This window comes from Leuciscus leuciscus (assembly GCF_965113295.1).
Source record: "Leuciscus leuciscus genome assembly, chromosome: 13".
Classification (NCBI taxonomy): Eukaryota; Metazoa; Chordata; class Actinopteri; order Cypriniformes; family Leuciscidae; genus Leuciscus; species Leuciscus leuciscus.
Window position 1 is genome coordinate 33,758,610 of NC_138737.1, and position 23,672 is coordinate 33,782,281.

Here is a 23,672-nt window from a genome sequence, read left to right on the forward strand (position 1 = left end):
ACATTCTTCCAGTAACGTAAATAGAATGTTTGTTTAAAGTTACCAGGGGCCTCATGTATCAATCTTGCGTACGCACAAAAACTTTGCGTACGCCAGCTTTCACACTCACGGTCGGATGTACTAACAGTGAAATTAACGCGAGAATGTGCGTTCCTCCACGCCAATTTCATGTCTGGCGTACGTACATTTCTCATTGTTTTTGTCTGTTGGCGACTCTTACAGGCAATGAAGTGAAGTTGCAAACATTACACAACGAATTGTTCTACAAGTCTATCGCACCACCACCTGTGGGAAGCATTGCTATTAATTTGCAATTTATAAAATAATTTACATATATTGTCACACGAGCCTTATGGGAATATTCTATGCAATATGCAAATTGATACAACCCTTAGTCTATGGCAATGGCAGTTTTGGCCTTATTAGAGGACATTGCTAATGGCAGAATCCAAAAAGACTGAGTTTTTAGGGACCACAATGATTTTCTGGCCCAGGATGCACGGCATCAGCCATACTCTCCCACTCATATTTTTCCCTTTTGTTATTAATTCCGGAGGACAAAGTTTCAAATAAAATATTTTTTCTCGTTTCTACCTCTGATAGTAGCACCTCTAATTCACTTACTGTAAAGTTTCGTTACTTGCCGCTTGCTTTAGCCATTTTCTTACTGCTTTCTTTTGCCAAAGTGGACTCATTACCATATTTAAATTTATTTAATTAAGGGAGGAGACTGGGTGGGGCGTTGTGCTCGTGCATGTGCGCTCAATTTTACGTTAATTGGGATGTACAAAGAGAATATACGTGGGATCCTTCGTACGCAGAGATTCATACATCTGTTTTTTTTTTGTGCGTACGCACATTTACAGCTTTGTCCGTACGCAATGTTTTAGTATGAATTCAACGCAAGTCTTTGTACATGAGGCTCCTGGTCTTTAATAATGTTCTTCAAATGTTCCCACAAAAACATTATTTATACGTCGTTCATGGAGCATGTTTTAGCTGGACATTCGTCTGACATTTTTAAAGTGCCCCTATTATGTTTTTTCAAAAAATACTTTTCATGCAGTGTGTTATTGTGTTATATAGCTGTTTGTAAATGTAAAAGCTCGGCAAAGTTTTAAAAATGAAAGTGTATGGTACGGCGATTAAAGTTATTGACTCCTAAAAGAAAGAATCGATTCTGAACTGCCGAAACAAGTCGTCAGCAATTCCAGTCTCACTTCCTGTTACATACCTATGTAACAAATTTGCATACCGTATTTTCCGGACTATAAGTCGCTCCGGAGTATAAGTCGCATCAGTCAAAAAATGCATCATGAAGAGGAAAAAAACATATATAAGTCGCACTGGACTATAAGTCACATTTATTTAGAAATTTATTTCACCAAATCCAAGACCAAGAACAGACATTTAATCTGGAAAGGCAAGTTATTCAACTACACAGAACAACAGGCTGAATAGGTGTCCGGTATGTTAACGCAACACATTAACAGTTATTCAGCTACACAATAGCATAAAGAACATATACCTGGGAGGCTGAATAGGCTAAATTAACATAAGCCAGCGAGTCCAACAAGCAAGTTACCAGTAAACAAGTTCACCAAGCTCCCGCGATCTCATTCCACATCATTTTCTTCATCCTTGGTGTCGCTTTTGAACAACTCCGCCAACTAGAGCGCCCTCTCGCGGCTGTAGATGATAATGTTTTCTCTTGGTTCATCTCAGTCTGAATTAATTTTGATATATAAGTCGCACCTGAATATAAGTCACAGGACCAGCCAAACTATGAAAAAAAGTGCGACTTATAGTCCGGAAAATACGGTAATTCCAATTCCCAGCCTATGGTCTTTCATCGGCTGTCCGTTTGACCCGCCCTCAAACACTTTAGTTGCAGCTGAAGCCTGGTAGAGTTTTGTTCTTGTTGTCGACATGTTGAGAAGACACTATTTCAAGCGCTGCAAATCCACTCTTCTGCATTTCAAAAGGATGAGGACTCCCGCTGGAGTTGATACGGAAAAACCAACGCCATTGTTCCTCTTCGTATCACAGTGCATCAAGTGCTGAGGAAGATTCGGAGCGGAAATTCAGATTCGTAACGCGTTTCGTTTCCGACACGTGGAAGTTTTAAACGTTCAGAGAACATTCATAAATAAGAATAAGAAATAATGTTTTAATAACTTAATGGGAATGTTAGCAAAACGTTCTGGGTACATCTTACCTTGTGTGTCCAAGATCTTTTTGAATCTTCTTCTGATGTGCTTCAGAAAGAAAAACACTAAACCCACCAGCAGAAGGTGATTGGTATGATTGGTCTCCATCCGCATGACTACATGCACCTGCTTTATATCCTGCTTCAACAAAACACATTGCTCTGTGTAAACATTTCAATATGAACATTTCAGACTGCCATAAAAAGGGCTGAACTACTGCAAACAGAAGCATGATTTTGTTTTGCTCAAACATTCTTGCCTGACAGTATTTAAAAACTTGCAGGACATAGAGCGTTAACAATTGTACTTGAATGTAGGCCCAGAGTCCACAATGTTTTTAAAAACTGACAGACTGCCACATTAAATCAGGTTTTACATTAGCTCGGAGAGAGCGTGTGCTGACTCACTGCAGTGTCACAGTGGAGATGCCAGCAGACAGACCTCCTCCGAGGAGCTTGAGCATGAAACAGACTAGGGCTCCGGGCCCTGGGCCCCTGCAGGAGGGGGTCTGAACAGCAATCTCATCCACTACATCTGGCAGCAATTATCTGACCAAACTAGATGGTGCTTCCCTGTGTAAAACTCACAACCACCAAAAGATTTTAGGCTATGTGGTTGTTAGGGTGTCCTGATTGGTTTTTAGTAGTGCTAGTGGTTTTTGGTGTGGTTTCTAGGGAGTTGCTTTTGCTTACTGGCCCAAGTCCAGACCTTCCAGTCTATATAATATTCTGATCTCTACTTGTGTGTAAATATATGAGATTTTGTCATCCATTTTATCACTTGGCAGGCAAGATTGTATGTCTGTTTTCTTATAAAAGTAATAGCACACCTCTCCTCAACAAGATTTGAGTTATCATTGATTTTTCCTAAGCGCAAGCAGTGCCAATCTGGACCGATGACAAATGAAAGTGTTCAAGATAAAGAAAAAGGTAAAATCTTAAAAATCTTTAAAAGATCTTGTTTAAAATAAGTGTGCCAAGTTCTTAGAAATTTGAATTCATGTTGGTTTTACATGACTGTTGGTTACACCACATTAGTTTGTTTTTTGCCAGACAATTTTTTTTCAAATATGATCAGACAGTGAAACAGTTTTGTTAAAATGATACAAAATTATCTAAAATGTCATGTTGTGTAACAATTAAAAAGGAATAATATACCTTCCTTACATCCCGAATACATGTAAGTGAATTAAAAATATATATCTATATTTGGTAACGTTTTTTTTTTCTTTTTTGCACAAATGTGACCCTGGAGCACAAAACCAGTCTTATGGGTACATTTTTTGAAATTGAGATTTAGCCGAGATACAACTATTTATCGAAATATTGAGAAAATCACCTTTAAAGTTGTCTATTTATGTTCGCGATTTTGCTGCATCCACTCACAAAAATACATTTTTGATATATTTAAGGTAGGAAATGTACCTAATGATTTTTGGCATAAAAGAAAAATCGATAATTTTAACCCATACAATGTTTTGTTGATATACCCTATACACAAATATACCCTTGAAACTTATGACTGGTTTTGTGGTCCAGGGTCACAAATCATTAATTATTATTTCACAAATATGAAGTTGTTGGTAGGCTGCACTGCATGATATGGTACAACCTGAACTAACCATGCCATTCAAATTGGTTAGATCACATGACTGTTTGTAGACTTTTATTTGATGGACAAAGTTATAATAAAAAAAAATTATAAGCTGTAACGGTCAGCAGCTGGAGTGCCCTTGAGAGCCACCAGAGAGCACTCCACATCAGAATATTGTCATTCCCTACAAACTACATTTCCCATAACTCACTGCCCGGACTCTTCATTATCACATTCACCTGTCTCTCACTATCTTGTTTAGCTCAGCCCATACAAGCCTGGTTTTCTCATTCATTATCTGCGAAGTCTTGTTTAGTGTTACATTGCAATTCCGAGCATTCTCCCTTGTTTCATGTCTCTTGGTTTTTGGACTGTTCCGTGGATTACTCTTTTGTCTGTGTTCCCTGCCTTGTTTTGTTTGCTTGTATAGGACTGCCTCTGTTTGACCTTGCCTGTACTTTGGATTACGTCTTTGGATTACCCTGTTCAATAAATACTGCATTTGGATCCTCAACCTTCATGTCTCAGAGCAGTTTGTGACATAAGCATTGGAGCAGTTTTGTTATTTTTTTAAATAATTATAATTCAATTATCTCATTTTAATCAGACTTTTTGAGGCTCCATTATGGAGGAACGTTGTATCACCTTGACAGTTCAGACTTTCCCCCAAAAAATATTGCATTAAAACATACTCATCATAAAGGTGTATTCAAGAATTTCTTTGTATTAATTGCATTCTAATAGATTTTTTATCTAAATTTAAATGTATAGATTCAGGCAAAAAATGTGCATAATTTTATTTACCCTTATCCTTATAGTTACTACTCTTTAACTGTGAGCAATAGTAACAGATGCTTGCCTTAGCAAACACCACCAATTATATGACCTCTCCATTGGGTTCAGTGATTGATTGAAAGTCATTTAACTGACATTTGACAAACATATCAAAACAAGTGCACATTTTCCCTTAAAAATATTGATATTAGCAAAAGTGATGGCAATGTCCAGAATAATATTAAAGGGTTAGTTTACCCCAAAAATGTAATTTCTGTCATTAATTACTCGCCTTCATGTCGTTCCAAACCCGTAGGGACCTTTGTTCATCTTCGGAACACAAAAAAAAAAAAAAAATTTCCGATATCATTACCACTTTCAAGGCCCAGAAAGGTAGTAAAGACATCGTTAAAATAGTCCATGTGTCTACAGTGGTTCAACCTTAATGTTATGAAGCGACGAGAATACTTGCGCAATAAAAAACTAAACGATATTGTTAAATAATCTCTTCCTTTTTTTCTTCTTTTTTTTTGTGCACAAAAAGTATTCTCATCACTTCATAACATTAAGGTTGAACCACTGTAGTCTCATGGACTATTTTAACATTGTCTTTACTACTTTGAAAAGTTGCAATGACGTTGCTGCCTATGGCTGGTTGATGAAATCCTGGTTCTGATTTAATCAAAAAATATCTTAATTTGTGTTCAGAAGATGAACGAAGGTATTAAGGGTTTGGATTGACATGAGAGTGAGTAATTAATGGGTGAACTAACCCTTTCAAGTAAGATTTGCTGATAAATCGGCAAGTGCTAAACTCTCCATGGTGGAGGATGCCTACCTGATTAGCAGAGATGAACAGCACGAAGGTCTTATTGTTACTCGCCATGGTAAGAAGAACTGTGCAGCTAAACTAGCTCCAACCAAAGCACACATGACCACGTACACCGGAAAGTTCTCTGGCATGGCAACTAAGACCTCCAGAGCTGGTTAGAGGAGCTACGGAGAAACACAGGCAAAGAACATATAGATAGATAGATCACTATATGTCACCAGAACATCTCCAGAATCATTGTGAATGGTCTCCTCACCATCACTATCAGAGGGAACTTACAGGTAGACCTATAAAAAGAGCAGTTTTCTTGCTCAGCTTCACCAGTGTCTTCTGCCACATTGGCACTTATATGGTTGCGGCCATACATAAGAATTGATTTATACAATACAGAAGGTAGGTTTTTATTATTTACCACATACAATTTCAATCAAATACTCTTGATATGATTGCATGTCAACATGATATTTTTGTTGTAGTTCTGATTTTCCATGTACTTTATAGGTTAATTAGAGATCCAACCTGAAAATCTAAAGTGGAGTAGAGGAAGCCGAGGACCAGACACTGGAATGACAGATGGCCAGTGAGCTTCTTCAAAGCATTCAGGTGTGTAGTGTGCATGTGAACACTGTGAGGCCCTACAGGAGCCAGAGTGAGAAACAACAATACATCGTTACATCAGCAATGAAATTCGACACCGAACTGGTATAGAGTTAAGAGCTAGTTTGGTGGGATTTTATTCGTAAACAATAAATTCCCTACTGTTCAAACACATATTGTTTGGCTCACAAACAATGTTTAAAATGTAGTCTGCCATAAAGTTACCATTATTAAATGTTGCCCATCATACCCAAATATATGATCAAGGAGTCATGCAAAACAAAATATTCTTTGAAATTAAGGTGTGGTCACACTACACTTTGACTTACATTATGCATACGAATGTGAGAGACAGGAAACACAAGCTCAAGCTGCTCTTTATACTCTTCACTGCGTTCCAAAGTTCAAGAGTGTTGAATTCTGACCTGCGAATTTGAAAACCAATAGAAGATTGGGTAACACATAATCCAGTTCTCACTATTAACTAGTTGCTTATTAGCATGCATATTACTAGGATATTGGCTGTTTATTAGTACTTCTAAAGCACATATTAATGCCTTAATCTGCATGACCTTATTCTACATTCCTAATCCAATACCTAAACTTAACAACTACCCCACAAAATAATTATAAGCAGTAATTAGGAGTTTATTGAGGAAAAGTCGTAGTTAGTTAATAGTGAGAATTGGACCTTGATCTAAAGTGTGACCAAAGATTGATGTGAGCTTTTAGCTGAATTAAAGGCACAGTATGTAAGTTTCGCCACTAGAGGCCATTTATTTAAAACAGTATCAAAGGCGTAGCTTGATGAGCGTGAATGAGCGTGAATGAGCGTGGAATCATGGGAGTTGCCGTCTTTACCTCCACAGCCGATGGAAAGCAATCCGACGAGAATCGTGTTCATGGATGAGCTAAAGTATTAAACATTATTAAAGACATTCGTTCCAATGAACTGCCGTAGACAAGGCGACATCTAGTGTGTATATATCTATGCACCAGTCTGCGTACATGTCAGATCAGATCACTTGGACATGGCTGCGTATAAGAGGTAAAAACGATATAAATACTGTTCGTTTTCTCACACAAACCGCTCGTTTCGTGTCTTAGGCCATCAATGTGTACTTACGATGGGGAATTGTTTAATTTGGACGACGGGGAATTGTTTTAATTTGGACTCTGTGCATGCTCTTTGAGACCGTGACCATAGACCTGCATTATATGACTGACAGACAAGAACGGTTTGACCTAAAAATATCAAAATTGAAACTACTGCGGAAAAAAAGACACCTACATCTTGGATGCCCTTGAGGTAAGCTATAACATACCAAAAATTAATTTCAAAGTGAACTATCCCTTTAACCCCCAGGAACAGCACCATACAACAACCAAAGAAGAGTGCTCTCATGACTAGTGCTGATATCATGAAGGCATTTCTCTGTTGGGAAAGGCAGATATATATGTAAGTGTACTGTATATGCAAACAGACTCAGGGTGCAAATTACAGGGGCATTAATAAGACCTCCCCAATGAAAGTGTGGCACTAAACTGTTCTCATATAAGGAACTTTTCAACTGTGTTTTCAAACAATGTTTTAGCTAAGATTACAACAGTTGAAAGTTGGATTACATGTTAGTCAGATTGTGTATTTTCACATGGTCTCATAGACTAACTGTCCCTGAGGCTGCAAACTACCTATAGAAATTCTGTTAAAAAGATTGAAAGTAATTGTGTAATTGCACACACTAAACAGACCCAAAAATGACACCCCAAAGTTAAATACTTTATGGCTTTGTTCAAATCCCTTAGTATTACAAGCTAAGCTTTCCTTAGCAAATGCCACTAATTATAAATGGTAAAACACCTGAGTAACGTCTGCACAGTGTTTCACAGTGTGGTGTGTAGGTGTTATTGTGGTACGGTTTTGTGCAGCGCTGTGCTGTGCTGTGTGGGAGGTCCGGTTCTTGGTCCTCGTTCAGACAGGCTTCATCTCTGTCTTTGTTAAACACCCACAGCACCTGACCCTGAATCACGGTCGCCATCAGCATAGCTAACGCCTCCACACTCAGCCCTGATGGAGAGACAGAAATAGGGTGAGACAGATGTGCACACAACCTTACAACAACCGATAATACAAACTATTGCTCTGTGAAACTCTATCGCACAGATCCTGCGATAGGATTAGGTCTGTTTTTTCAGTCTTGGCAGTTTAATAATAGATTATAATGGCCCTGTTCCGAAATTTAGTGAGCTGCCTACTGCCTAAATGGGCAGCTGCCTTATAAGGCAGGATTCTAGCCAAAATGGAGCATTGTAAGTGGCTGATTTGGAATAATCTATGTAGGTCGCAACTCTGTGCCCTAAATCTGGTGCTATTTGTAATTGTAGCATGTATGGCATCAGTTCTCAACAGTGTTAGTTATTGCATTCGAAAGAAGGGTCTTATGCTCACCTAGGTTGCATTTATTTGATTTAAAATACAATCATATTTTGAAATATTTTTACAATTTAAAACAACTGTTTTCTATTTGAATACATATTTAAAAAGTAATTTATTCCTGTGATCAAAGCTACATTTTCAGCATCATTACTCCAGTCTTCAGTATCACATGATCCTTCAGAAATCATTCTAATATGATGATCTGCTGCTCAAGAAACATTTCTTAATATTATCAATGTTGAAAACAGTGGCGCTCCTTAATATTTGATCAATGAAAGTATAAAATAATAGCATTTATTTGAAATCTTTTGTAACATTGTAAATGTCTTTACTGTCACTTTTGATCAATTTAATGCATCCTTTACACATAAAATAAAACCTTTTTTATTTAAAAAAAAACGTTGCAGTGTTACTTTCATAGTATTTATATATACAATTCTATAGTATTTATTAATATTTTGAATCAGCTTTTATTTTAATAGTTTCTATCTATTACTAGTTTTAGTACTTTTGTTGTGCATTTGACAAGTTTTTAGTTTTTGTTTTTAAAAAATATTTCTATTTAGCTATATTTTTATTTTAGTTTTAGTAACTTTTTATAACTTCAACTTTATTTTATTTCATTTAGTTGGCAAACATTAAATTTGTATTCTATTTTTTAAGTTTGTCTAAATCTAAATCTAATCTAAAATGTATTTTTTTCAGCTTTATTTGAATTAATGAAAAAGATTTTAAATAATTTGTTTCAGTTAACTGCAACAGTTTGTTAAGCTAATAGCACAATATTATAAGATGTGTAAAAATGCATAGCACAAACAAACATGTGACAAAATAGAAAAAAAAGGAAAGTGCACCCTCATGTTTCAACCCGTATGAATTTCTTTGATTCTTCCGTGGAACGCAAAATATGAATTTGTGAAGAATGGCCACTCCCACTTTCCATAATATTTCTTCAGAATTTCTCCTTTTATGTTGCATGGAAAAAAACGTCAAGTTTGAAACAACATGAGGATGAGTAAATGATGACAGAATTCGATTGTGTAACGCTGACGTTCAGTATGAGTGTTTGAGTCTCTGTCTTGTTGATCTCCTCCCAGAAACATGTTGAGGGATGTATATGGAGCACTGTGGCTCTGCAGGAAGCTAACGTTCACTTTGAAGGAGTCAAGAAAGCACACAGCACATGAAAGACATGCGGGGGTAGCTGTGTGATGTAACAGCCATTTGACCTCAATAATGAGCACAAGAGTGGTGCTAATGGAAGGTTGGCTAATTTGCCTATTACATAAAAAGCTTTTGCTGAGCCAGTAGTCATCACATGGGGACAGGACAAGGCATATGTTAGAGATTGATAGAATAAGAAAGGAAGTCATACACTCATGAAAGATGATGGTTAGGTACCAGGGCACTCTGAACGCTGAGCTCACTGCAGTGTGGGTATAAACCACAGGAAGAATGACCAGTGGCAATTACAGCACTTCTCTGACACAGGAAGACACAGATGAGTCATATCAAGAAGCCTTATAAACCATTTTTCTCATTTCTTGCATGTGCAGGAAACTTACAACACGTCATGCACTTTACAACCATTCCATTCTCAACACTCGAACTGTCTATGAGTCTCTGAACAACATCTGTACTGTATAATGTTCATTATCATAGACAGTAATTATGACTCATGCTTCAGTGTAAAAACAAACAGGAAATGCGCATACAGTAGTGCACTTACACTGGAAGCTTAGCAGTCAAGCAGGCCAGAGGGTTGAAAAGCATAAATGTCAAGCTATTTTTGCTAATGCATTTACATGAATGATTCAGTAATGTATTTATTGTAAAGTTCTAAAAGGACTTTTTTCACATTTGGAACACAGAAGTAAACTATAGCAGGGTAAACCTCTATAAGGTGACTAGGTTTGCTTTCACACTAGCACTCTTCGGGTTCGTTTGGATGATGTGAACGCTGTTTTCCGTACTCTGGTGCGAACCGTACTCGAGTCCGCATAAAAAGGGTGGTCCATTATATACGGTCCATTGTATACCTCTGGAACGGGTCGATGCTGAAATGAACGCTGTTGTACTAAATTGTGCAAGTATTGATGATGAATGATCTGCTGAAACTGTAGTCGCGTCCGAAATCGCGTACTGTCCGAGTAGGTACTATATTTGAATTTACTTTGCGACCGTTAAAAAATTATGAATTAAAAGAAAGAAAAATTACTTAAAACATTTTTTTTTTTTTACTTCATCGGAATGATACGAAACTTGGTAAAGGTTTTGGCATTTGCTATGTGCTAAAACAAATTAGGGACATGATTCTAAAAGGTTAAATAGTCCTGAAAAGATATGGTTACACTTGACCACATTGGAAACTATTGAAAACTAATGGGAAGCGAATTTCATCAAGTGGAAACGTTTGGAATACTCGCCCAAACAAAATCTTACTGAAAGCTCATTTTTTGAGATATTAACCTTAAATTTGGAACACAACTTGTTTAGATTTATGGCTTTGATTTTCTCACAGTTTTAGAGTAAAACATGTTTTAAAAAATATTTTTCATATAAAAAACATTCAAGATTTCCAACAGTTTAAGTTGGAAATTTCATTTTCAGGTCTATGCTCAAAAAGTGGTTAACAGCTAATAAATGGATCATAACTATTCCATAAATATAATTTAGTACCGTAAAATCCCCTAAAAATTAAATAAAAAATTATCAAACTAAAATATTTGACATTCATTTAATGGAGAAAAGAAAATCTGTAATTTGTCACCGCCACACGAGCGGCACCAGAGGGTTAAATCAACTCTCCTCTGCAAGTACATTATTAAATACTGAATCCAGGTAATAGGTAATATTTAATTAAAAAACTCCTCCTCTTGCCTTAACACCCACCATGGGAGGAGCTTGCCGATTTGGGTCCACCTTCTCCTGCTCACTAGATAGTCGACGAGGGGGTGATGAACAGAATCAGATACAGAAAACACCTCCATCTGAACACCACACAAGAGCAAAACAGAGAGAAATGAGGGTAAATATGGGGATTGCATATTTTCCATGTCAGAGATAAGATTGTTGAGATTAAATGACTGAATGATGAAACGTAGACATAACTTTAGTTGACAAAGCAGCTAAAGTTAACCGATATGAAAATGGATTTATTTGCATAGAGCTCTTTCCTGGTCTTATTGTGCTTACTGTAGGTCAAGACTATAAGGTGCCATACACTCTGGACCCAGAAAGTGTTTTTCTCCATTGTTGGCATTCAAAAGTAGCAATAGTTGTCTGACTATTTGTTTTTTGTTTTTTGAAAGCAACAAATTCATTATGTTATAACAGATATTATATTCTTTTTTGGAGGTTCATAGAAGTTTGAAATGGACCTATATTTTTCCATTTTCTCATAAATTGCTTTATGTATAATAAACCTCCTTGATTATTCCAAAGAAAAAAAAGGTTTGTTTTTGTAATCTTTCATCAAAATGTACTGACTTGCCTCTGAAATGATCTCTCTTTCCGGCTGATGTCGCTTTGGCTGCATTGGCTTTTTTGAATAATTGGAACGAATAACAAAAGTAGCTTTTTAGGTATTGTTTTAGCCATTCTGGTATTGGTCACTTACACAATCCAATCAATTCCAATTTATGATTAATAAAAACAAGTAATGCTCTACACTTTTTCATTTTTTTTCATTGAATATCCTTTTTCAAATAGAAATTAAATTAAATTGAATGGTGTTTCATGTTGACTTTACAGTCGGCATGAAACGGAAGTTCCGATTGTCTTTTCTTTCCTATTGTGTATTAAATACAACTGAAACTTCTCGAACAGGAAAAAAATGTAGGACGAGACTGGATTTTTCCAATAGGAATTGATTGGATGGTTGTGGTATGCTATTGGTGGATCTCATGTGAGTGACAGCTTGGCCCGCCCTGGCGCCACTAAACGCATCATCGGAGAAAAGATGTCGCTGCAAGAGGGTGGGGAAGTTATTTTGAATAAAGATTAGAAGGGCAAATTAATTAAAAAAAATGTATTTAAAAAAATGTGAATAGATAAATCATTTATAATAAATACGGCAATATTCCATAAAAACAAGGACTGTAAATGTCGGTTTCATGGTGACTTTAAACTGAAATCAATGGGAGGGTTTTAACAGAAGGATTTAGTGTTATTAAGTAAATGCAAATGAAAATAAAGGGGATAGTGCAATAAAGATTAATTTGACAATATAAATCATTAATCTTTGGACTATAATTCAGCCAAAGGTGAGAAAATGCAGTTGTCATTCTTACCTGCACTATATCCAACAGAAAGATATGTAGAGAAAGACCCATAGCAATGTTGGTCATCTGATATGGTACACCACCTACTGCATAACACTGCTTTCTGGAGAGGGGACGCCTCACCTTATTGTGAAGACACAGAAAGAGCAACGAAGAGAGAGACATTGGCATTATACTTAAGTATACTTTTTGAGTATCTGTACTTTACTTGAGTATTATTTTTTCTGGAGACTTTTTATTTTAACTTCACTACATTGATTTGAAAGACAAATATCGTACTTTTTATTCCACTACATTTCTGTCAAGGTCCTTGAGTAGAAAGTAGTAATATAATTCAGGGGATGATTTTTTTTCATCTCAAAAACATGATTGGTGACAGACAGCCTATTAGTAATCACTCTTGTAGGGTCGATGGTCGATTTTCCATCACTTTCTTTGAACACTAATCAACTGGTGGCAAAATAGATGAAGACAGATCGCAGAGCGCGCATCCATGGCAAATACTATAGGTGTTTCTGTTTTGCTGTTATCTGACCGTTATCAGTTTGCTGTAGAAATGAAGAGATGTCTTATCGATCACAAGTTCAGTATGGCGTACCACAAGGCTCAGTACTAGGACCATTGCTGTTCACTCGGTACATGCTACCCTTGGGATATATCATTAGGAAGCATGGGATTAGTTTTCACTGTTATGCCGATGATACTCAGCTCTTTATCTCTTCGCGCCCGACGAAACTTGCCAATTCAAGAAATTAACGGAATCCATAGCTGATATAAAAATTTGGATGACTAGTAATTTCCTATTACTTAAATCTGAAAAAACAGAGATTCTAATGATTGGACCAAAAACCTCCGCACATACTAACCTAGAAAACTGTCTAACACTTGATGGTTGCTCTGTTAAGTCTTCATCGTTGGTTAGGAACCTGGGTGTGCTCTTTGATACCAATCTCTCATTTGAAAGTCACGTTTCTAGCATCTGTAAAACCGCATTCTTCCATCTTAAAAACATATCTAAATTACAACATATGCTTTCAATAAAAAATGCGGAACAGTTCATACGTTCATGACATCAAGGCTAGATTATTGTAATGCTCTAATGGGTGGTTGCTCTGCACGCATAATAAACAAACTACAGCTGGTCCAAAACGCAGCAGCTCGAGTTCTTACCAGAACCAGGAAGTATGACCATATTAGCCCGGTTCTGTCAACACTGCATTGGATCCCTATTAAATATCGTGTACATTTTAAATATTGCTGATTACTTACAAAGCACTACATGGTTTAGCTCCGCAGTACTTGAGCGAGCTCTTAACGCATTATAGTCCTTCACGTCTATTGCGATCTCAAAATTCTGGCCAGTTGATAATACCTAGAATATCAAAATCCGACTCAGCCGGAACCGGGAACACTTCCTATAACACCTGAAGTACTCGTTACATCATAAGAAGAATGGCGTCTACGCTAATGTTAGTCTTTCTGCTTATTCCGAGGTTCACTGTAATCAGCTGGATCCAGGCCGTATACAGATCAGATTGAGGACCTGCGCCTAGACACGACCACAACGCATCCCTGAAATGTCAGCTGAAATCCGCGTATTGCTGTAGGGCAGTTATACAGCTGTGGTTGTGTAGCTGGGGTTTAAATCAGGTTGGATTTTTACAGACCACTTGATTCAAATGTGCATGAAGGGATGCACATAGATGTGTGGTCTACTTCTTTTGTTGGGTGGTTGGAGTGTTAAATAAATAAAAATTAAGATGATTATGGCTGTCTTTTTTTTGTCAATTCAGTTGTTTAATTTGTACAGGTTTTATAACATTCTAAAAGCTCTTAATTCCACATACTACTAACTGGTAGGTGTATTCACTAGGTTGCTTCAAAGGCATAAGGTACTGAACGTATTACATACAATGGAACAATAATAAAACAATGAATTGACATTTACTTTTTACTTTTGATATTTAAGTAGCCTACTTTTTAAAACAAGTACTTCTTTACTTAAGTAAAAATCAGTCTTTACAACTTTTATTTGTAACGGAGTAATATTTGACCAGTATCTGTACTTTCACTCAAGTAAGGAAGTTGTGTACTTTATCCACCACTGCTTTCGGCCTGATTTTTTTGTTGTTGTGTTGTTTTTAGTCTTAAATCATACCTGATTTTATACTCACTCAGCTAGTTTCACTAGTGCCTATTCCTAAGAAGAGTGAAACAAGTGAAACTCGTCCATCTGAATCCTGAAGTAGAAGGTCACGACTTCACCGATCCTCCCACTGGAACAGCACACTGTAATAAGAGACGCTGTCAGGCACATAAGGACTACTTTTACAAAGTATGTTATACAAAACATTATACAAAATGTTGTTGAACATCGAAGTGTGTGAAAAATATATTTTCAGTCCAATTTTCATGATCAACTTTCATTTGTTAGGTACGTTATATGTGGAGAGTAAAAAAAAAAAATGTTAGTGTTAGATATTATTGGTAAAAATCATAAATTATTTCAGTCTGAGCAACAACTTTTAAGTATATACAAATGGATCTCATCCCATTTTATTAAATCTTATATTTATAATAAATTTGTTTTTTATCATTTTAAATATATTTGTCTATATAGTTCATTTTTATTTTACTTTTAGTTAAACTAAACATGTAGTACATGAAGTTATTTATTAATTTTATTTCAAGTAACAATTTGTTTTTAATTGTTTTATTTTCCATTAACTATAATAACTCTGCAAACAAATTCAAATGATGATGTAAATAGGAGAAACCGAACAGAAACAACTCAAATTTCTTTGTCAAATAATAACGTTTGAAAATATGTTGTAACTACATACTGTCAGTTTAATATATAGTTCATAATGTTTAATCATAAAAACTGCTGATAAAAATGAACAATTATGATTACAACCAAATATAATTTAACTAAATTATAAATTCATGTCAGTTGTACACCATAAGAGTGCATTATGGGTATAAAAGAGTGCACTATATAGGTAATGAAATTGTTTAGAATTTGAACAACACTGCAAAATGGCTGGCACACATTATTGTATGCCTCACATGGAGAGATTTAGGTTAGACCGACTACTGTGAATTAGTTTTATTCAGTGTTGGAGAAGTTAATTTGAAACTGTAGTCTGTCGAGCTATAAAGTAATTCAGCTACAGTCAGGTCCACAGGTTGTGAATCTGGCCTTGCAAACCAAAGCTTCCCAGTTTCATTCGTAAGAAAGAGTGAACCATGAACTGGAGAGTTAAAGAGATCCGTTTTCATCACCTTGTCGTTCCAGGTGGACTGTCCTCAATGATGCTTTTGCCATCCACAAACTATTAAGAGATACACAGGTTGGGCACAAGAAAAGGTTAATGTTTTTCTAGAACTTTGATGGAAATATAGTAAAGTCAAAACTATGGTCTAAAAAAGTAACTACACCCCACCCCTAGTTTTCCTGGCTATAATAACAGGAAATGATGATCAAGTGAAAATATAATAGAAAAATGTTGTGACCTTCAAATACTTTTAAATGCTATTTTTATACCAGAGGAAACACCAGTTTTGTCACCACCCAAGTTTAAACATCTGCATTTGTTTTTTACAGCCCAAACTGTTACATAAGATACAATGACAATACAGAACTGCTCAGGGCAAATTCATTTTTATTCTTTTTAGTCATACAGATCTCAATCTTTAAGATAAGTTTGCTAAAACAGTCTATTTGATGCAATACGACACTGGTTTTTAGACTGCCATTTGATGACAAACCCCTTAACAGATCAAATCTGCGCACTTGTGCAGGATTCCATATTTGGAATATGTTGTGTACCATTGCATTTAGGGCCAGATTTACTAAACAGGGAAAATTAGCATGAGAGCAATTTGCAATTAGAGAACACAGACTCAGCCGGATCATTACCATAACGACCAACGCAATCTCCTAAGGGTATGTTTACACGACAGCGATATGCTTAAAACGTTTTTCAGACGACACCTTTGTAAAAATCTGGATCTGTGAAAACGACTAAAAACGCTGTATTCTGCTGCCGGCCATTAGATGGCGATGAAACACTATAGATTCAACACGTAATACGTGGGCATGATGTCATCGTTTTCAGAGATTTGTGTTTTTGTTGTTTAAACAAACCGTTTTCAAAAACTCGCTCTTTGAAACCCATTTTCATAAGTTTGCATTTTAAGGGCACCCAAACTGTCGTGGTCTGTTGTCGTGTAAATGAACGGCCAAAATGCATAAAAAGTTTTACGTTTTTAGTTGAAAACGGCGTCGTGTAAACAGCCCTTAAAGGTATAGCGGAGGATCTTTCCAAATTTTAGATAAGACCCGCCCTCTCCACTTTTTGAAAAGTTTGATTGATTCACCAGAATGATTGACAATTAGGAGGACCAATAGTATAGGTTACCCACCAGGAAGTAAAACATCCTCCGCTATACCGTTAAGAGTAGCGCAAATTAGCATAGGGTCGCAAACTAGCAGAGCCGCTGATAATAGGGTGTGGGTGATGTACTGACAACACAGGTGCAAAATGGGTTGAGACTTGCTTTTTTGGGGATTAAATAATGGCAAAAATACCAGCAAATTGACAAGTACAGACCTTAGTGAATCACCTTGCATGATTTATTTAAATATTCTCCACCCATAAATTTTGCGTCTGAAAGGGAAACTCATACAAATGCATATGCAATAAGGTCATCTGCAAAAATAACCCTGTTCATGCCTTTCAGCGCTAATGTTTCACTGTGTGTCTTTAGTAAATCCTGACGGTTGGTTTTTTAACGCCAAAAGAGGGTTTGCGCTGGCGCAAGCTGTTAGTAAATCTGGCCCTTAGTGTACAAAATGTTGTGTACCAAAGCAAAGTTTTCCTCCTATCTTATAATAAAGATCTGAGGTGACGGAGTAAACCAGTGAGTTTTAACACAGTGACAAACAATAAAAAAATTCACATATTTTTTTTTTATCAAATGACACAAAATACAAGTTATTATAATATATATAAAAAAGAATTGGTCCACTTTGAAAATATTTTTGATCACACAAATACCTTTTGCATGCATCAGTTTTGGATATCTCTGCCAAAACCCCTGCCATCATTTGATTCAGCCTGTCAAGTACAGTCTACCATTGTTGAAATAGACAACAACGCAAAAAACACATTGTGCTTAAAGGTTAATTGGTGTTTACCCTATGAAAGCATGGTCAGTGTTTGAGAACAGAAGTGGCTACAGTCATGCTAATGACCACCTAGCTTAATTGAATATAAAAGACACACAAACACAGTAGATTCAAATACAACTCAAAAGTATATGGATAACAGACAAAATACTGAATGGGAAAAGCACAGTAAGCACTTTGTACATCATGTTTGATATCAGTCTTAATTGTGGTTGTTAGTCCATTGTTGTCTGTTAAATATTGGCCACTTTAGGGCTCTCTTTGGCCTGGCGCATTCCATAAAGCCACTTGATCACTCTAGCATTTCTCTCAATGACGGAAACGCCGTAAACAGGACGTTCATCTTTTGCTGCTTCTTCTTCCTCTTCTTCACCCTCAGCTGTACGCTCGGATGCTGGGGCACTGGCGCTACGAAGACGTGAAACGGACACAATGTCAGAACCTGGTGTTCCCAGCTCCTCTAAATCCGATGGGTCAAGGCCACAGTAATTAAAGAAGCGCTCGAGCTCTACCCCGGCTCGTGAAAAGCAGTCGCTGACATCAGATTTTGAGCGCGTCAGTGAAGGACGTTTCCTGGAGCTTGTTGAGGAGTGCCGAGTGATGGCTGGAGATGGTGGGGACTGGATGTCATTTTTGGCTAGGAACAAAGCAACGGAGGTTGGAGTATTTTGGGTCGGAGTATTTTGGTGGGTCGGAGTATTTTGGGTCGGAGTATTTGGGGTCGGAGAGCTACGCGATAATAGTTCTGTGTCTGGTTTTATGGGGAGAGGGCTAGATGGGGATTTAGAAGAAGGTGAGGTTTGTGCAGCACCGTTTGGTGGTTTAATAGGTCCTCGGGTGACGTTTGTGACATTGTAGAGCCTTTTGAAATCAATCGGTTGCTGATTTGTCTGTGTGTATGGTCTAAGCAAACGCAGAAGTTTTATTGGGACCTGTGAGCGGTTCTGTAGCTGTGGTCTGCCAGCCATCCTCATTTGAGGTAACTGCGGTCTGACATCGACTCTCCGCACCGTCATGGTAGGACAACCGTTAACCCCTGAGGCTTCTACTGCAGCTTTTCCTTGACTTGAAGTTGACCCGACAGAAGGTTCTTCTAACGGACTTTTTTTTGAAGAGATGGCCTTGCATGGGTCTGTAGCATCCTGATCTTTCCCAGTGCTGTTGGTTTGTGTAGAAATGACTGGAACGGTGGTCTCGCCGACTCCATCGATCAGTTTGCAAAGATGTTCCAGGTTAAGGGGTGGCGTTTTGGTGGGTTTTAGAGGGATCTTCCTCGATGGCTGTTGAGCAGCTTGTCCACTAGCTTGTCCACTCTGGCTGTTGTTGGAGGAACAAGTGACTGGCTGCTGCTTTTTTAAAGCCACCTGTTGAGTCTTGACGTACTTGGCCTTGTCTGCTTCCAAACGTTCCACCGCACTTGGTTTGCGTATCCCTGGAGATGATTTGACTGGACAACTGAGCTCTGGGTTGCGACTTGGTGTGCCAGAAGTTACAGCCAGCTTTATTATTCTCCGTGGAGAGGGCTGTACGGCGTCAGTTGACATCCTTTGAAATGAAAAACTTCAGCTGTTTTATATGGTTTCTTTTTTTCTGCACTGGTTTGCTTTGAAGTAGATGAATGGGCTTATTGCCAGTGTACTTCCACATTAACACTTTGGATACCTGGGGGAACAGAAATGATTATGACAAACAGACAACTGCAAAGTCTGGCTAGACATCATACTAGACAGCCTACAGTTCTATGCACACACACTTTTAACAACATTGTAATGGTTTCATTAAGTAGAAGTACATTTGCCGAGGATAATGGGTGTGGTGCTTGACTGCATAAGTCAACAACCACAATTCTAGGGCATTGTGGGTTGGTTACCAGGGCATTGCTATGCAGTTGCTAAAGAGTGGCAAGATTGTTGCTAAGCGTTTTGGGTGGTTTCTTACTGGCCCAAACCCACCTCCAAGTCTCTATTCAGTTGTTAAGTCTGACATCATGCAGCACTGTTTCCTCAGAGCACAATAGCAAACAATTAACATTGCTAATATACACACACAGTAATATACACTCACTCGCTTGTAAGCCCAGAGAAGGTAGTGTATACACAAAGTTTTTAAAAACTTAGTTTAAAGGTGTGCTATATATGAAGTGTTCATAAATGGCTGCTGAGAGTATTCTCAATTTAAATGGAGTAAAGGAGTCATATTGATATACAAGGATTCATATGGATAAATGATCATAACATTTTGGCCAAATTGTGCAGCCCCTACAAACAAAGCACAGCAAACATTTTCTATAAACAAAATAGAAATTATATATTTTCTCCGAATCACGCAGCCCTAATTCGATACCTCACAACAACTGGATATGCAAGTGCTTTTCCACCATCAGGCCGAACGGTTCTGATGAGTAACGGTCCCAGTAGCATTTCCATTAGAACATGATTCAGTATGGTATGATATAAACTCTCCCACAGATTTCTAAGCATGGATTGCTAACTTTAGGATAAGAGAACAAGTTGAACCGTTTTATACCTGCCAGAGCCATAGAGAGAGAGAGTTGCGACACTCTTTGATGTCGCCGCTATGGCTGTCACGTGGTTCATGTAAGCCCCAATAGTTCCAAAACATACGCTGGCTGTCATGTTCTTCTATGGGACAGACAGCAGCGATTGCATTATTGAACGGTAAATATAAAATAAAACACACACTCAAGTACTTTTTCAGCTGTTATTGCATTATTGCATTTTGTTAATGTCAGTTTTGCATTTTGAGATAAGTTTTAAGCTATATTTTTGGAGGGAAAAGCTTAGTGTTCATGTTCGCATGGGTAGTAGCACTGGCTTTAGCGGCTCTAACTTAACTTTTCCATATCATTCATCTGATGATGGACGTCTCATGATATTTATTTTAGCACAACTGGGCTGTATTAGGCTATTGATTCCCGTGATTTTGCTTATAAATTTTGATTCAGCCATTAGCCTACCTTCGTGATCACGCAAAGAGGTCTGCCGTGGCGGTCCGTTCAGAATTCGCTTAGAAGCTAGCTCACTTCTTCTGATGAAAGTGGCCACCCCCAGGACCACAACGTGAAACATGATCATGTTAAGACTTAGAATATTATTTTAAGATTAAGGCCATACACATTATCAAAACTATAACAGATTAAAAACGAATTTAAGCATGGCTGATACAAATGAAGGTTTTCAAATAAAATATTTTTTATTAAACAATGACAGACAACAAAAATGTGTGCTTGTGTGTGTGAACAAGAAAAACAAAAACCAGGGGCAGGTGATCCATGAAACAGACAGGACTGGTGATGGCCATAACAATCCTAAAGGTCCAGCATTGTTCTCACAAGCCGCTTCACTCAAGACAATAATAACATAATGAAAAGTTAGTATATCCCCAAAAATTTAATTAAATAAAAGTTGCTATAAAGGTGGTAGCGATTCATTACCGAACTCTTAGCTGACGAAGTCGCGCTAGCTAACTAACGTTAGCTAGCAGGCAGTGCTTGAAAATTGGTTGAAACAACCAACATAAAATATAAATAATTACGCTGTGCATGTACAAATGAAGACCAGTATAAGCATCGCAAAGGGCCTCTGATACAATATAGACAGTTGACAATTCAAAAGAGGTCGATATTTCGGCAACTTAACTCTGGAACAACTCGACGCGCAGCAATGTAAGTGAATGGTGTCCAACGCCCACATGACAGTGTTTGGAACTATTCCGATCTTCATATCCCGGAAGTAGGCGGTTAAAAGCGCCGCCATTATTTACAACGGAGGTCTATGGGAGTGTCGCAACTCTCTCTCTCTATGGCTCTGATACCTGCTACACAGACTGTGCGATTTCGGCAGTCCTATAAGATCATTACAAATCACACTGTACAACATGTATGTATTGTAGACTGTTCGATGATGACACCTATTGAATAGTAGGCCACGACACAAATTAGTATAGAAGAATAAAACGTCATCAGCATGCGCTCGTGGTAAACAAATAGAGCAAGATGAATCGTACTTTGGCAATTGTGGTTTTTATGTGCGCTGAAAAAAAGAGGATGAAGCGAAAGAGAAGAATATGGTCCCCTAGATTCCCTAGGTCATGGCTAGGGAAAAGAGGCCAACTTGGCAAGTCAATTTTGCAAATGATCAATTCGCCATTTCATGTTGCATTTTTATCGGCTAGTCAGTAGACGTAGGTCGTAGCATCAAACACACTGTGAGATGATCATGCTGAATTTCTGACACTGTCAGAAAAATATCACAGGCTAACTTTGGCAAGACCGTGACAATGGCCGTCTTTAAACCTCTCTCAATGTACGACGTAGGACCGTTTAGGAGCCGCGACCCCAGAAATCGCCACGATTGGTCATCTTTCGTCTGGGACTGCCCAAAATCATACAGTGTGTGCCAGGCATTAGTAACTTGTGATCAAATCCTGATTTTGAAGCACAACAATCGAAAAAACCTAAGTGTCAACAAGCTCAGAACAGAATAGACGCCATGGCTCAGTGGCAGTAACCGTTTGCCCGATGTGTTGAAAAGGGATATATGAAATTCTGGTCTCTACATATGGCTCCAGTCCTTCGATCCTTAAACAAGTCTATGGGATTTTTCCTCCACCAGTTTTATCACATGCAAAATGAGTTTAATTGCTTAGTAAAATACCTAACACTATTACAGTTGTCATTCATGGTCAAAGAACAAACAGTGCAGGGTGAGTTATGTTTCTAAATTAAATACTTGGGGTTTTGATCAAATCCCTAACCCAAAGTATATGAAGCAATAGTAATGGTGATCCTAGCTTTAGCAAAGAAAACTAATGAGCTCTTTAGGTTGCTGATGTATATTCCAGCATGAGTTGAAACCATTATGAAGCCATTCTCAGACTCCATTAGCATTGGCTAAAAGGCTTCCACTGTCTTCTATCTAGAATATTGATGAAACTAACATTCACTTAATTGATTTTTTAATTGAATACTTCCTTAAATAACTGTAAATCACGCTAAAGACCTATTTCAGTGTGACTCCATTTAGCAAACCATCATGACTGATATGAAAACATTCATCCAAGATTGTGATACTTACATGCCCACAAGGAACGTGACCTCGGGGAGAAATGTGACACTTAAGTCACTGGTTAACTCAAGGGACTTTTTGTTTTGTTTTCCCCCTCAATTATGTTAATAAATGACATCAGTTTGTGACAGAGCGCAGCTTTTATCAATGAACTGAAGATACTTTCGCTAGCTCATTGACTAAACGTTTATCATTCCTTCCTTCAACATAACAGCCAGTGCTGCACCTAAGGTTAAAGTGCACTGCATTGCTCTATCCTTTCCCGTCTTTCACAATCTGTACATTATTCACATCCTCTCTGCTCTCCCACAGTCTCCATCAATCAGTCAATCTTTCTGACCCCACTCTCCTTGTAGTTTTACACACAACAACTGGTTAGAATTCAAGATAAAGTAAATATGAAAACAATCCCTTAAGGCAAGAAAAAACAAGGTCAACAAGAATAAATGGAACAAGGTTTCACTTACGGATTCCAGGGACAGGATACGGCATGTCTCTACATGATCCAGGATTATGTCTAAACAAGTCAAATCAACAGTTTCAGGAAATTAGAAAGACACAAGTAGATCACAGAGTGAGGCGGTAAAGTGTGTGTTAGCCTCATTGTTTAAAGGTATAGATAGCATTGACGCATACATAGACAATACACACGCACACAACCAAAC

At 37.6% G+C, this 23,672-nt stretch overlaps 1 protein-coding gene and 1 long non-coding RNA gene across 2 annotated transcripts in view; one reads left to right on the forward strand and one right to left on the reverse strand.

Moving 5' to 3' along the window:
* The first annotated feature begins 6,367 nt into the window (after positions 1–6,367).
* Positions 6,368–8,828, forward strand: LOC309513115. Its single transcript, XR_014211316.1, has 2 exons — positions 6,368–6,461; positions 7,373–8,828. It is a non-coding gene; the product is annotated as an uncharacterized lncRNA (long non-coding RNA).
* A 4,276-nt stretch (positions 8,829–13,104) lies between these two features.
* The window catches only part of prickle3 (prickle homolog 3), a 51,755-nt gene continuing 41,187 nt past the window's right edge, over positions 13,105–23,672 (reverse strand). Inside the window, exons 12-13 of the mRNA XM_082188702.1 lie at positions 23,475–23,524; positions 13,105–15,015 (exon numbers count right to left, since the gene is read on the reverse strand). The gene's annotated coding sequence lies outside the window, so the exon portion shown is untranslated. The remainder of the gene's footprint in view (positions 15,016–23,474; positions 23,525–23,672) is intronic.